Raw genomic sequence first — 16,487 nt, 5'->3', positions numbered from 1 at the left:
TCTTCCTAGAACCATGGGGGGACTTGCTCGTGGCTTTCGGAAATACACAGAAATAAAAGAGAGGGCAGCATAAATTTAAAGATCACCAGCGCTACTTGGAGAACCACCGGGAGTGCCCCCCTAGGACCAACCACCACCAGGGTCCCAGACACTCCCCTTCCCCCCGACCACCAAAAGGGAATAAAACCAGTGGAGCTACTGGTTACTGAGTAAGGGAACACCTCCCAAGGGTTCCTCTTACCTTTGAGTGGCTGGTGCTGTTGTCCCCAGGAGCCGCTCTTGAAGCCTCTGCTTTGGACATTCTCCTGCTGAGGAAGAGTGGTACGAACATACCTTCCGACAGCTGCCTGTACAGCTTAGAGAAAGAGGCGGCACCAGCCGAACGCTTGGTCCCCTTTCACGAACAGTGTCCGGAACCGGAAGATGCTGATCCAACGAAGATGTCCGCCCCCACCAGAAATGAGGTCGCCCGTCATCCGGTCCGGCCTCCAGCTCCATGCCGACTGCAAACACAGGGGGACCTAGGACATCCTGCTGCAGCGCCCCACTGGGCGAACGAACGGATGGACCTCCCCAAACTTCTTGCTTTCCCCAAGCGAAGTTTGGAGTGTGCGGAAAACGGTCAGTACGAACGTTCAGCTCCCCAGCCGACCGGACTGCCGAGTGCAGTCAGATAGACGAACGGACTGCCGAGCGGAGCCAGCGAGACCACTGTCTCCTCTACTCTAGATAGCTAAACAGTCGGGGAGGCTGAGGTTATGTTAAGGTTCCTTAACGGTGTCTCCCCACCGGAGGAAACACCATAACTGAGGGAGGATGAGACTTAAATTGTGAAATTGAAGGCAGTGTTTCCTAAGAGGGGAGGAGCCAGAGTCTCTCTATGGTGGCTGTCCTGAAAGACGGACTTGGGAAAAAAGTATTTTGTATGCATTTTCCTTGTATAGGGTGCACAGGGAGCTTTTGGGGGCCTGTTACCATAACACCCGCCATTGTTCCATAGAGATTTCCTCATCAAGGGCCTTTTCTTATTTGAGCATGTATGCATGTTTACCTTTATATTCCATACGGAAGGCATTTATTATTTTGTAGATATCTGAGATCATTCCTTTTTGGGCCGTGCCCACCAGGATTAAATTTTCGAAAGGAGATGGTGGAGAAAATTGTAGGTCGGGTGAGATGGTCAGGGCAAAGTGGCATATTTGTAAATGACTATAGAAAGCCTGACGGGGGAGGTCGAACTTAGTTTGGAGATCAGAGTAGGGCAGTAGCTTCTGTGATCTAGGATCCACCAGGGTCCCCAGATGGAAGAGGTTTCGTGAGGCCCAGGGGTATGACATCAGGTGGGATAGACTGTCTTGCACCTTGGGATTGCAGACAAATGAGGTAAGGAGTGATTTTTCAGAAGCCAACATATGGGTATTCATAGTTTCATAGTTAGCTAGGTTGAATAAAGACACCAGTCCATCAAGTTCAACCTGAGTGTCTACAATTGTCCCTATCCCTGTACATTGCACACTCACATCGGTCCCTACCCTTAAGGAGCCCACAATCCAAGGTCCCCATTGATATGCTATGGCCAATTTTTTTTTTTTTTTTGACAGAAGCCAATTAACCTACCTGCATGTCTTTGGATTGTGGGAGGAAACCGGAGTACCCGGAGGAAACCCACGCAGGCACAGGGAGAACATGCAAAAGGTTAGGGAAAGCGAGGCCGCCATCCACGCGCGATGCAGTCATCTATTGCATAATTTTTGTTATATTTATTAGATTATAATTTCACATTTCAAATTTTATCATACCCGGGAAGTCTATTAGACTCGTTTGGATGGATTTAAGTGAATTATTTCTAAGAAATACAGGCCTACAATATAAGACGCCAAATTTCCATGCAAAATAAGGGTATTGCTTTCAGCACCTAAAATCTGAAATAATCATACTGCCAGGGAGGTAAAAAAAAAACAAAAAAAAAAACGAAGTTACGTACAGGTAACGTTTTTTCCAGGAGTCTTTCAGGACAGCACACTTGAGAGACCTCGGCTCCTCCCTTCTCAGGAAACACCGCCTCCACCAGATCTTTAAAACCACTCCTTCCCTCCAGCTTTTGCACGAGCACCTCTGGCCAGACTAGGGAGACGTAAAGATACATCATTAACAAATTACACATACCTGATGCTCTTATGTCCTAATGGTAAAGACCTTATTTTGGGTGGGTACCAGTGCTGTCCTGAAAGACTCCTGGAAAAAACGTTACCGGTACGTACATTTGATTTTCCCACTTTCGTCTTTCAGGACAGCACACTTGAGAGGATAAGCGAGCACTTACCCTAGGGTGGGACCACTGCTTGCAGGACCTTACACACAAAGGCCGGGTCCTGGGCAGACAATAAATCCAATCTGTAGTGCTTAACGAAGGTCCTAAAGCTTGACCACGTTGCTGCTCTGCAGATCTGCTCGGGCGTAGCACCAGCCCACTCTGCTTGTGACGTAGCCATAGCCCTAGTGGAATGGGCCCTAATTCCTTCTGGGACCTCCACCCCTTTTGCTATGTATGCTTGACTGATTGCCAACCTAATCCACCTGGCTATAGTATTTCTAGAGGCTTTAGAACCCTTCCTAGCCCCTGAAAAAGAAACAAAGAATCGGATTTCCTGAATTGCTCCGTAACCTCCAGGTATTTTAACACATACCTCCTGACATCTAACTTGTGGAAGACCTGTTCCTGTTCCCTCACAGGATTCGAACAGAAAGTGGGCATGGAAATTTGAAGATACCTTTGGCAAAAAGGCCAGATCAGTTTTAAAAATAATCTGATCCGGAAAAACCTGAAGAAAGGGTGCTCTCCTTGCGAGGGCTTCTAACTCACTGACCCTTCTTGCGGTAGTGATAGCTACCAAAAAAACTGTCTTGAGGGTTAAAAATGTTACCGTGCAAGAACTAATGGGCTCAAAGGGATCCTCTGTAAGAGCCTGCAAAACTAAAGATAAATCCCAAACTGGAAAAGGATGTAAACGGACTGGTCTCTGTCTACTTAACCCTTTAAAGAACCTGGAGACCCAAGGGTTCGCTGCCAATTGCTGCTCCAGAAAAACACTTAAAGCAGAAACCTGACCTTTAAGCGTACTGAGAGCCAGCCCCTTATCTGCCCCCCTTTGTAGGAACTCCAGTACTGCTACTGGACTATGAATGTTAAAGGAGCTCTCCGCACACCAGGAATTGAATTTTTTCCATACCTTCCAATAAATCCTACGTGTCTCTTCCTTTCTAGAATTCAGAAGAGTTGCTATTAACTTTTCGGAGAACCCCTTGCTTTTCAGCATATCCTCCTAGGTAGCCAGGCTGCCAGACTCCACCTCTCCACCTGAGGGCAGCAGATTGGGCCTTGGAAAAGTAGATCCTCCCTGACCGGAAGTATCCAAGGTGGTTCTACCGCAAGCTTCTCTAGTACAGAAAACCAAGGCCTCCTGGGCCAGTGTGGGGCTATGAAGATCAGAGTTGTATCCTCAGAACTGCCGGCAACAACGCCGGAGGGTGAAAAGGCACAGCACTTGGTAAAAGGCCATCTCTGAGAAAGAGTATCCACTCCTATTGCTCCGTCCCCCCGATTCAGAGAGCAGAAAAGAGGAGCTTTTGCGTTTTCCCTTAACGCAAAAAGGTCCACGGACGGTCTCCCCCACCTCTGGACAATCAACCTGTAGATTTCCAGATTCAGGACCCAGTCGCTCTCCCTCAGCTTTCTCCTGCTGAGAAAGTCTGCTCTCTGATTTAGCTCTTCTTTCAGGTTTACTGCACATAGAGAGCGTACTGCTACCTCCACCCAGCTGAATATTGCTTCCGTTAGAGAGCTGCTTCTTGTGCCCCCCTGCAGATTGATGTAAGCAACCGCTGAAGAATTGTCTGAACGGACCTGGACATGATGTCCCTGGAGTTCCTGCTAGAAAAATCTCAGAGCCAAGATGATGGCTCTCAGCTCCCTCCAATTCGAAGACCTCTCTGCGTCCTCGAGACTCCAAGATCCTTGGGTCAGACCTTTCTCCAGGTGCGCTCCCCAACCTGAGCCGCTTGTGTCCGTTGTGATGACCGTGGACACTGGGAGTACCCATTCTAGAACCTGAGAAAGATTTGCTGCTTTTCTCCACCAGAGGGACCTCTTTACTTTTATTGGAATGAGAATCGTAGAGTCCAGAGAACTGAGTAAGATCCCAAACCTCCAAAATGAAAAACTGCAGGGGGCAAAAGTGTGCTCCTGCCCACCTTACTGCTGGAAGAGCCGCCGTCAGCAGTCCCAAGGCTGACATGGCCTTTCTTATAGAAATTTGCTGATTGCTTTGAAGAACTGCAAATTTTCTCCTCTGGGAGAAATACTCGCTGCTGATTTGAGTCTAGAACGTACCCTAGGAAGGTCACTCTTTGCAATGGAACCAAGTTGGATTTCTCCAAATGTAGGAGCCATCCCAATTGTTCCAACACATTTCTTGCTACCTGCAAATCCTGAACCAGCTGCTCCGGTGAAGATGCAAACAGGAGCAGGTCGTCCAGATATGCTACCACTGAGATTCCCTTGAGTCACAGAAAGGCGAGGGCCTCCACCATAACTTTGGTGAATATCCAACCTGAGGAATCTCTGGCTGTCCTCGGCAATTGGAATGTGCAGATGGGCGTCTCTTAGGTCTATGGACGCCATGAAGCAATTTGGAGGAAGCAGTGCCTTCATGGAAAAAATGGAATCCATCCGAAACCTTTTGTAGCAGATTGACAGATTCAAAGGTTTCAGGTTCAGGATCAGCCTGAACTTCCCTGAAGGCTTTTTGACCACGAAAACGTGGGAATAAAACCCTCTGCCTACCTCCCCAGGAGGAATCCGTGATATCACATTCTGCTGCTCCAAATCCTTCAGAGAGACCAGAAGGGCTGCCGCCTTCTCTGCACACCTTGGCAGGTCCGTGATTAACAGTCTTTGAGGGGGGGAACTTGAGAACTGCAGTCTGTACCCCCTCCTTATAATGCCTAGAATAAAAGGATTGGAGGTAACCGACTCCCACTGTGGAAGGAAAGCCCCCAGTCTTCCTCCCACCTGGGTTAACATGTCATTGGGTCTTTTGGGACTGCTCAGGAGGGCGAAAAATCGCTCCCCCAGGTCCTCTGCCCTTGTTGGTCCAGACCTTTTTCTGGGACTCTGTCCTCGGAAAGTCTTTTTCTTTAAAGGAAAAGCCTTCTTTTTATCCGCTGTCCGATCAAGGACAGCCTTCACGTCTGGACCGAACAGTAAATCCCCCGTGAAGAGAATACCACAAAGTTTGATCTTTGAGGCATTGTCCCCTTGCCAAGTCTTTAAACCAAAGTGCCCTTCTGGCTGAATTGGCCAATGTAGAGGACCTAGCAGACATGCGGACCGATTCTGCTGACGCATCTGCCATGTATGCGACTCCTTTTAAAAGCATCGGAAAAGAGGAAAGAATTGTTTCTTTTGCAGTGCCTGCCTCAATATGAGCTTTTATATGAGTCAACCAGTGATCCATGTTGCATGCCACCACTGTGACAGCCATGGCAGGCTTAAGATTGCTTAAAGAAGAATCCCAAGCCTTCTTGAGGAGAGAGAGTCCATCCTCTTATCAATAGGGTCGGTTAACATACCCATATCTTCAAAAGCCAAAATCGGTCCTTCTGGATACTTGAGAAGGCTGCAGCCAATCTAGGCGATTTATTCCACACAGCAGATTCATCCTCTGAAAAAGGGAATCTGCGTTTCAATGCTCTAGAAAAGAAAGGCTTCCTCTCTGGGTCTCAACATTCCTTCCTAATGGTGTCTACCAGAACTTCATGTACTGGGAAGACCCTTTTCTTCAGTCCTCCTAGACCAGTGATGGCGAACCTTGGCACCCCAGATGTTTCGGAACTACATTTCCCATGATGCTCATGCACTCTGCAGTGTAATTGAGCATCATGGGAAATGTAGTTCCAAAACATCTGGGGTGCCAAGGTTCGCCATCACTGTCCTAGACCTTCATACATCTGGTCATGAAGAGACCGGGGTTTTTTCTCTTCTTGGATACCAAGTGTAGTGTGAATAGCTCCCAGGAGCTCTTCCACTTCCTCCAAGGAGAGCTTGTAACGGGAGGATCTGGAGGACTCACCATCCACCTTCTCTCCCTCTGACTCAGAAGAGTCTGAGGATTTGCTGTCCTGCTCATACTCTTTTTTTTTCTACCTTTTTTTTCCTCTTTTTTTCTTTCCTCCTCTTTTTCTTTTTTCTTTCCTGCCACCTCAGTGTGTTTATGCGGGGGACTTAATTCACCTTGCAGCTCATTTGTGTCTCCTCTCATTTCCACATCGTGGCATATTCAATTACTTAACTTTTTCTTTCTTTATTCTTATACAAAAAAATTTAGCAAAGTTTAAAATACAGAAAGGAACCAGGTAATCAAAGAGGCCGCAAAGACAACAAACTTGTCATTAAAATTTTTAAGCTAGGCTCAACAGTTATTCTCAAACCTCTACCCCCGACTACATCTGTTCTAATTTCCTCCCACTTCGCTCCACCCCGTCCCCCCTCCTACCCCCCCTTACCCCCCACAAAGAAAGACAGTACAGGGAATAGGTGCAACAAGAACGGCTATGAAAAGGGAGAAAACACAAAAAACAAAACACAAGAAAAACTATATTCTGTAAGGGCACCTATTATATCCTGTCTACTTATGCGGGAATCCCCAGTTTCATCAACCAGGGACCCCATATCTTCCTAAACTTCTTAATATTACCCTGTTTGGTAAAAAAAAAAAAAAAAAAAAAAACCCCTTTCGTTGCTGATTATTTTTCTTATATTAATTAACCAGGTTTCCACTAGCGGGCCCGAATGTGACTGCCATTGTTGGGCAATTAGCTTCCTTGCCTGAAAGAGGCATCTAATAACTGATACAAACTTATTTTTAGCGATTGTAAATCTCTCCGGTATAGCCAATAGACAGGTCCTAGCCGTTGCCACTAATGTTAAATTAAAAATTCCATTTATCTGATCTATTACCTGTGTCCAATACCTAAACAATTTCGGACACCGCCAAAACATATGAATAAAATCTCCGGCTAGGCCACATCTGGGACAGTGATCATTATCTCTCCAACCCAGTTTAAACATTTTCCTGGGGGTATGGTATACCCGATAGAAAAAAAAAAAAAAAAGATGGGAAGCTTTCTGGGAAGGAGAGATTGAAACATTAGTTCCTTGTTCCATTATTCGGTCCCAATCAGCTATGGACAATGGACCTACGTCCTGCTCCCATCTTGTCCTATTTTTAGTCATACCATTGCGGTCTAACATTTTATCCCCAAGTCTAGCATACAAATATGAGATCGGTCCTTTGTGCGTGTCCAAGGACATAATTTGTGAAAGTATAGGGATCTGAATCAACTGCACCTCTTGGGATCTAAATTGTGCCTGAATTGCATGTCTGACCTGGAGATATTTATAGAACGAATGGTTCGATAGCAAGAACTCTGACTTTTAATCAAAAAAGGATTTAATATCTGGACCCCGAAATATCTGAGCCAATTGGTCTATCCCTTGATTTACCCATTCCCTACATCTTTCTACTTTGAATAGCTCACTTAAGTTTCTATTATCCCATAAGGGAGCCAATACAGATACCCTCTGGTAACCCAATAGGGTCTTGACTGTTTTCCAAAGTTTAACGATCTGATTAATCGTTGGACAGTGAATAATCGAACGAATTTGCCTCAAGGGCTTCCATGAGCGTGTTATGTGGACATCCTATCAACATTAATTTATGGCAAGGTCTGCCCTCGTTTATTGCTGTTACTCCTGCTAAGTGCTGTAGCTGAGCCGCAAAATAATAAAGTCTGGGATATGGAATCGCCATTCCCCCTTCTTCCGGCGGTAGCTGCAGCGTCCGTAAGGAAATCCTAGGCGGCCCCTTTCTCCATATAAGGGCTCTAAATAAGGATTCTATTTTCTTAAACCACCTCAGACCTATCCATATTGGCGAATTATGGAGAAAATATAGAATTTGAGGAAGCCATACCATCTTGACCAAGTTGCAGCGTCCCGCCCTCGAAAGGGGGAGACGGCTCCAGCTATCCACCTTGTGTTTTAACTTCACCAAAAGGGGTGATAGGTTATCTTCCAGATAGGAATTTACATCCTTTGTAATCCACACCCCCAAATACTTAAATTTCTCCACCATCTTCAAGTTCACAATATCTTGTGAAATATAAGTAGCCTCTGTTCCTATCAGGAGTAATGCAGATTTGTCCCAATTAATAGTTAATCCAGACATATGTCCAAATTCTCTAATCATTCCCATCGCCACTTTCAACGAAATTTGGACATCTCCTAGGAAAAGCAGAACATCGTCGGCAAACAATGCAATTTTTTCCTCCATCTGTCCTCTCCTGAATCCCTGTATATCAGGGTTAGCCCTAATGGCAATAGCCAGTGGTTCCACCGCCAAGACAAACAGTAAGGGGGAAAGGGGACAGCCCTGCCTCGTACCATGTTCCAACGGGAACATCTCAGAGAACTCATTATTAATTAAAATTTTCGCTCTTGGGTTAGTGTAAAGCAATTTTATCCATTTGATAAAATTTGGACCAAACCCAAATCTGGCAAGAGCCTCAAACAAATACCCCCACTCCAGACTATCAAACACCTTAGCTGCATCCAGGGCCAATATGGCCCTGGAGCCTCCATTACCCACCGGTATTTGAATATTCAGATAAAGTCTGCGAATATTAATACTTGTAGACCTGTTTGGGATAAATCCCGACTGGTCAGAATGGATAAGCTTATGGATACTTCTTTTCAAGCGTGTCGCCAAAATTTTTGCTAAAATCTTCACGTCTGTACCCAGAAGCGAAATTGGGCGGTACGAAGCGGGGTCCGTGGGGTCTTTGCCCTCCTTGGGGATAACCACTATATTGGGTTCCAACATTGAGGAAGGAAGGATCCCAGTGGTCAAGGCCTGACTCAGTGTCTCCAACAGTACCGGCAATAAGACCTCACCATATCTTTTATAAACCTCAACTGGTAGCCCGTCAGGTCCTGGGGCTTTTAAATTAGGCATCTCTGCCACAGCTTTTTGAAGTTCCTCAATGGTAATTGGAGCCTCAAGTGCCACCACATCCTCTACTGGTAGAGTTGGTAAACTTATTTTCCCCAGGAAGGCTGCTGTTCCCCCAACCCCCCCCTTGAGATTTATATAAAGAGCTATAGTAGCGATGGAATATGCTATTAATAATGGTCGGTTCAGATGTGATCTCTCCCTCTGGAGTCCTGACCGCTGGTATCATTGGGGGAGCAGTATTTGTTTTAACCAGCAAAGAGAGAAGGCGGCCCACTTTTTCCCCTTCCCCAAAGTTCGCTTGTCTCTGGAGTATACGTCTATTTTCTATCTTTTGCCCGATAGTCGTCTTATACTCTTGCTGTTTATCTAACCAGTCCTTCTGTGTAGATGGAGTTGGATTGGTGATATACTGCTGTTCTGCCACTAGTGCCATCTCCCTAGCTTCCTCCTCCCGTTTTTTCATCTCAACTTTATTTCTAGTAATTTGCTGAATAAAGAGTCCTCTTAAAAAAAGCTTTTAATGCATCCCAGACCACTCCCACTGATGCCGTACCCTTATTAACCTGAATAAACGCTTTTAACTCAGATATTACTCGGTCAGAATCTTTCAATATCTCCAGCCACATGGGATCAATTTTCCATTGCCCAAGGTACAGCTTTTTACCTATACGAAGTGTCAATGTTAGGGGGGAGTGGGCCGATAGCCCCCTCGGACCATATTCCACCGCATCCACCAGTGTCAACGCATTACTATTCACCAAGGCCATATCTAATCTCGATAAGGTAGAAAAAGAGGCTGAACAACAGGAATATTGTCGCTCCAGCGGATACCGAATGCGCCACGCATCACAAAAGCCCATTTCTTGCAAATAGCGAGATAATCGCGTTGCGCTCCCCGCTATTGTTGTATTTACAGTTGGAAATCTGTCTAGGGACTTGTCCAAGACTTCATTAACCACTTTCAGACCGGACCAATTTGCTGGTCAAAGACCAGACCACTTTTTGCGATTCGGCACTGCGTCGCTTTAACTGACAATTGCGCGGTCGTGCGACGTGGCTCCCAAACAAAATTAACGTCCTTTTTTTCCCACAAATAGAGCTTTCTTTTGGTGGTATTTGATCACCCCTGCGGTTTTTATTTTTTGCGCTTTAAACAAAAATAGAGCGATAATTTTGAAAAAAAACACATTTTTTACTTTTTGTTATAATAAATATCCCCCAAAAATATATAAAAAAACATTTTTTTCCCTCAGTTTAGGCCGAAACGTATTCTTCTACATATTTTTGGTAAAAAAAAAAAAAAAAATCGCAATAAGCGATTGATTGGTTTGCGCAAAAGTTATAGCGTTTACAAAATAGGGATAGTTTTATAGCATTTTTATTAATAATTTTTTATTATTTTTTTTTTTTTTTACTAGTAATGCCGGCGATCTGCGATTTTTATTGTGACTGCGACATTGTGGGGGACCCATCGGACATTTTTGACACATTTTTGGGACCATTGTCATTTATACAGTAATCACTGCTATATAAATGCAGTGATTCCTGTGTAAATGACACTGGCAGTGAAAGGGTTAACCAGTGGGTGGCAGTGTAGGGGTTAAGTGTTCCTAGGGGTGTGTTACTAACTGTGGGGGGGTGGGGCTTTCATTTAGTGTACACTGATCTCTGCTCCAATCACATGGAGCAGAGATCAGCGTCACTAGTTGCTAGGCAGAATGGAAAAATGTTGTTTATACAGCATTTCCTCCATTCGGCCGCTCCGTGAGACGATCGCACGGATGCCCGCGGCGATCGAGTCCGCGGGTCCCGCGACCGGACTCACGGGGGTCCCGACCAGCGCGGGAGCGCGCCGCCGCCGGCGCGCTCCCGATGGCACGGCGGCAACGAATATTGGACGTACATGTACGCCAATATGCCTGCCCGTGCCATTCTGTTGACGTACATCGTCGTGCGCTGGTCGGGAAGTGGTTAAAGTCCCCTACTGCTATCACGGGAATGTCAGGTTTATCTACTATAAAGGATATTAACTCATGTAAAACCTCTAGCTTGAATGGAGGGGGGAACATATATGTTGGCGATCACGTAGGGATTATTTTCAATTTGACAATATAGAAAAATGTACCTGCCCTTTACGTCTATACAACTATTATAGCAAGAAAACAAGACCGCCCTATCAATCAGGATACTAACCCCTCTTGCATACGTTGAGAATACAGAATGGTATTGGTTTGGCATTTCCGACCTTGGAGAAGCCGAGTCGTCTCGCCCATCAAATGTGTCTCTTGCAGGCACAACAATCCAGGTCCTTTACCTTCTAATGCTGATAACACCGCGTCTCTTTTGGTCGGATCTCCCAAACCCCTCACATTCCATGATATTACCCCAATTCTTTTCGCCTGCATCTCCTCTTAACATATAAATCGGGCAAGTTAAAAAAAGCAATATAATGAGAGGTGGAAAAAAAAAAAAACACAGAAAAAGGGAGCAGAGAAAGAGGGAAAGAAACCCCTCCCCCTTTCATTAGATTTACACCCGTGCCTCGTGTATGATTCCTAATAATAATGATTTACATTCTGCTTTCCCGCCCAAATGCAATATCTTCTCCTATCACCCCTTACATAATACATTTTCAAATTTGTGTATACTTGTGTTATTATTATTGCAATATTGACCCACCTTGCCCCCCCCCCCCCCCCCCAATTCCCAACCTCCACCCCCCCATCCCCCTCCCCTTGCCCCACCGGGCTACCCCCTAGGGGTGTGCTCGTGACCTTCTTACATCCCACCCACCTCATACTTACACCATTCCCACTAAATGCTTCACCCAAAACCCTACCTCCAAACAGGGAGCCCAATTGCTCCACTCTACACACACCTACTTATATTCCTCAATCCCACACTGCTCCACCCCTACCCTACTCCTAATTTGTGCACTATATATTTGCCTCTTATAATACACCATACCTCATCCCCCTCCCCCACCAAATATTTAAACAATCATATATTTAAATCATTGTAACTGCCCGATAATATGAGTTTATAAGTCTTTTTTGTTTTCTTCTAGCCATTGAGCTGCCTTCTTTGGCGTATTAAAAAAAAAAAGGAAGTCCTCCCAAGAGCTATCACCCTTAAGCGAGCTGGGTAGGAGGGCATACTCTTATATTTTAACATCTCCCACTTAACTAAAATGAATTCAGCTCATCGTTTCTGGAGATCTTAACTGAGCATCAAAACTAGATATCGAATCCTTGCATTCTTTGATTGCATACAATATATCTCTTAATGTAGGCTCCTCCTCTACAATACGTGCTGTAGGTATATGAGTACTATTAAGCGTTGATACTGCTTCCGTGTCTGTTATGGTCATTGATGTTTTACCTCCCCCTGATCTCTTGCTGCCGCCAGATTTAACAACCAATGGAGTGGGAGGGTTGCCCTTGACTTTATCTATCGACAGAGGACTTTTTAGAATCTTTATCCTGTATGTTTACTTGCCGAGTGCTTGGTTTAACAGGTGATGCCGGGCCAGGATGGGCATATCGCTCTAGTTTTGCAGCCGCAGCTATAGCCATTTGGTTAGTTTTATCCTTGGCAGACCGAGTAATTTGTGGACCCTCAGGGGGTGGGTGCTCTTCCGGAGATCTTTTTCTAGACATAATTAACCTAGGTAAGAGCGTATACCTCGCCCTATAACTAAGCAGTAGGCCTCCCTTCCCCCCCCCCCAACAGAAATATCAAAATACCCCAAACCTTACTCCCTCACCCAGCCTTATATATGCCCAATCTGCTCCCTGTAGACTCCCCTTTACCTACAACCAATATAAACCAAAAAAGAGAAAAAAAAGGGGGGGGGGGGAGAGAAAAAAAAAAAAAAAAAAAGAAGAAGAAGAAGAAGGGGGGGGGGGAATAATGCAGGAGAATACTCGACCCAATTTTGGACACTAGCTAGACAAGCGTGGGGGGAGGAAATATATTCCACCCAGTTAAGTTTAGAATTTAAAGTATACTCTAGGATGGAGTGCCAGCGTCAGAGGGCAGCCCTGCCATAGCTAGCACCTAACCATATAATCAATGATGACCGTTAGTGTATGGATATCTTCAAACCTCTTCACCCCCCCCCCCCCCGACAAGGTGTCTCATCAGCGGGAAACAAACTACATTTATATATATATACACATATAAGCCTATATACGCAGCAAGTCCAGCAGATCAGTCCGATGAGATAGCGATTGTCTTAAAGTATACGCCCACAAAACGGTACAATTGCGCTTGTAGATATCCCAACAAGGAGGCACTTATCTCAGTCGCTAAGCCATTTCAGTATACTGCTCCATAGAAATACCACTCAGTACTGCCAGGGCCACCATATCATCCACTCACTGCAACAAAATGTATAGTACCTCACAGCGACTTATAGGAACTGCAGGTGTAGCAAATATAGTGTCAGCAACTCACCACCTCGGTTCAGATCCCACCATCTCCCCACTTTCAAAGGGGCAGTGCAGCCGCACAGCTTAGTCTCATAGCCAGAGCTCCTGGGAACCGGCGTATTAACGTACACGTGTGTGTGTGTGTGTGTGTGTGTGTGTGTGTGTGTGTGTGTGTGTGTGTGTGTGTGTGTGTGTGTGTGTGTGTGTGTGTGTGTGTGTGTGTGTGTTATTAAAAAAATGGCGGCTTAGAGATAGGTGAATGACTCCCTAAAAATAGCTTTAACTTTACCAGACGGGGTATCTCAGCACCAGGAAGCAGTCACAAATATAGAGGCACATATACACCTATATATGCAGCAAATAGTACAGTTCAAATAAAGCAGTACAAGTCTATTCCATTCCATTGACCAGTGTGTTTGAATTTCCAAAACTCCAAAGGAGGACAGTTCTCAATCACTGCAGCCGTATGTTGTGCTTCTCACTTCATCCAGAAGAATATATTTACCGGTAAATATCGGTTCTCGTTTCATCCAGATCTTCCATTCAGGCAAAACTCTGGGACAGCAGCTGTAACACTAGCAGCATCAACTCACCACACCGAGTCGAACCTCCTCCTCTCATCCATCCACGCCGACAGGTAAGGGGGAGGAGCTAGTGAAGGACGGGAGAGAGAGGGAGGGAAGCCTGCTTCAAAACACGCTGGGGCAGCCCTCCAGCGAAAAGTATCATCCCTCCTATACCGCTACACTTCCACCGTCCAGGGCCCGTGACGCCATTGCAGCAGATAAAGCCGGGCAAGCCGTCCCGCCGTGCATATCAGTGAGCAGGGGGGGGGGGGTTGGGAGCAGTGCCGGTCCCTCACACACCCTCATCCTCCCAGCTTCCGCACTACCACACTTCCGCACTGGTCACGCGCCCCTGCTCATACTCTAGTATCGTTCTGCTACCCCCAGGCAACCCATCATTAGCAGAGGGACCTACCAAGGGGCCAGGTGTGACATCCTGTTGTGCTGGCAGAGGACTAGCTGGGCGCTGTACAGGCTGGAAATTCTCAAACAAGGTTTTAAAAGACTGAAAAGTGCTGGAGAGCTCTTTAACAGAAGCCGCCAGACTAGAACATTGTTCCTCAACATGATCCTTGACTAAGCTCTCAATGCAATTCATGCATAGTACTTTCCCCCAGGATTCCCCTAACACACTTCTACATAAGGGGCACGTCTTCTTGGACCCATGTGAAGGCTTAGACTTTTCCATGGACTTGTCCTGAAACACAAAAAAATAAACCCCACCAGCATCAGCCCCTGCCAGCAAAAATTAACACCAGAACACCACCAAGAGTGCACCCTCCCAGGACAAACCACCAGGGTCCCAGACGTACAACTCTTCCCCTCCTATCCAAGGAGGGGAGATCACCCGTGGAGCTATACGGGAAGTAGTAAGGGAACACCACCCCAGGGTTCCACTTACCTTAGAGTGACTGGTGCTGGCATCACCCGGAGCCGAACGGGAACCATCAGTCTCAGACATCCCTTCGGTTCGATGGTTGATTCGACAAGAAACTGCTCCTCTTAGCTGTCGCTACAGCGTGAATGAGGCAGACACCAGCTATCGCTCCGTTCTTTATGGCGTCCCACGACCGGACCCAGAAGTCACAGGTGAACCGGACGTGACCTCTCCCGTCGGAAAAAAAGACGTCGCTCGTCATCCGACCCAGCTTTGCGCTCCATGCTGGCCCCACTAACGAGGGGAAGACGCGGACACATCCAGCGAACACCTCCACTCTCTCCAAGGAAGGATGAGACGTGCCAGACACTGCAGTTAACGGACTCCCCAGCCCTGCTGCAATGTATGAGACCTTAATCTCTTCAGAAATCCCTTCGGCCAGACAAAACGTTCTGCCTTCAGGGTAAGACTGGACTCAGCCTCCCCAGCTGATTTAAAACCAGGTTCCTAGCGATGTCTCCGCGCCGGGGGAAACACCAAAACTGAAGGGCTGGAGGGAAGGAGTGGTTTTAAAGATCTGGTGGAGGCAGTGTTTCCTGAGAAGGGAGGAGCCGAGGTCTCAAGTGTGCTGTCCTGAAAGACGAAAGTGGGAAAAATCTTTTAAGGAAGAATAAAATAAAAGTGGTTGCATAAGTGTGCACACCTTCTTATAACTGGGGATGTAGCTGTGCTCAGAATTAAGCAATTACATTCAAACTCAGTTTAAATGATGGCAGGTGTGTACCAACTTCTATTAATCATGTTGGACCCCAAATCAAGATCAGCTGTTCCAATAGGTATTTCCTAACATTTTCTTAGTCACATTCTACAGCAAAAGCCTTGGTCCACAGAGCTTACAAAGCATCAGAGGGATCTCATTGTTAAAAAGGTATCAGTCAGGAGAAGGGTACAACAAAATTTCCAAGGCATTAGATCTACCATGGAACACAGTGAAGACAATATGGCACAACAGTGCCATTACCAACAACTGGATGTCCTTCCAAAATTGATGCATAGACTAGAAGAAAACTGGTCAAATAGGGTGCCAAGAGGTCTACAGCAACGTCAATCACTTCACTACAGGGCACTTTTGCGCCTTCCTGCCCAGGCCAATTTTCAGCACTGTCACTTTGTTCCCACAAATAGAGCTTTCTTTTGGTGGTACTTGAAAATTGAAAAGTTATAACATTTTGTAAAATATACAAGTTTTCTCCATCACTGATGGGTACCGATAAGCTGCACTGATGGGCACTTATGGGTGGCACTGATGGGCATCACTGGCAGGCATTTTACTTTGGAACTGATTGGCAGCTGCCTGGGCACAAATTGGCATACCTGGACATGGGCAGGCATCCAAGGGGTGCTGCACTGATAATCAGCATCATCTCCCTGTTGAGAGCAGCATCTACTCTGTCAGATGTGAGTGAGGAAAACCGATCAATGACTCTTCCTGTTTACATCATGATCAGCTGCGATTGGACATCTGTCAGGCTCTACC

This window comes from Lithobates pipiens, unplaced genomic scaffold, assembly GCF_037356315.1.
Source record: "Lithobates pipiens isolate NorthernLeopardFrog02 unplaced genomic scaffold, aLitPip1_a1.2 Scaffold_25, whole genome shotgun sequence".
Lineage (NCBI taxonomy): Eukaryota > Metazoa > Chordata > Amphibia > Anura > Ranidae > Lithobates > Lithobates pipiens.
This window is presented reverse-complemented; position numbering follows the sequence as displayed.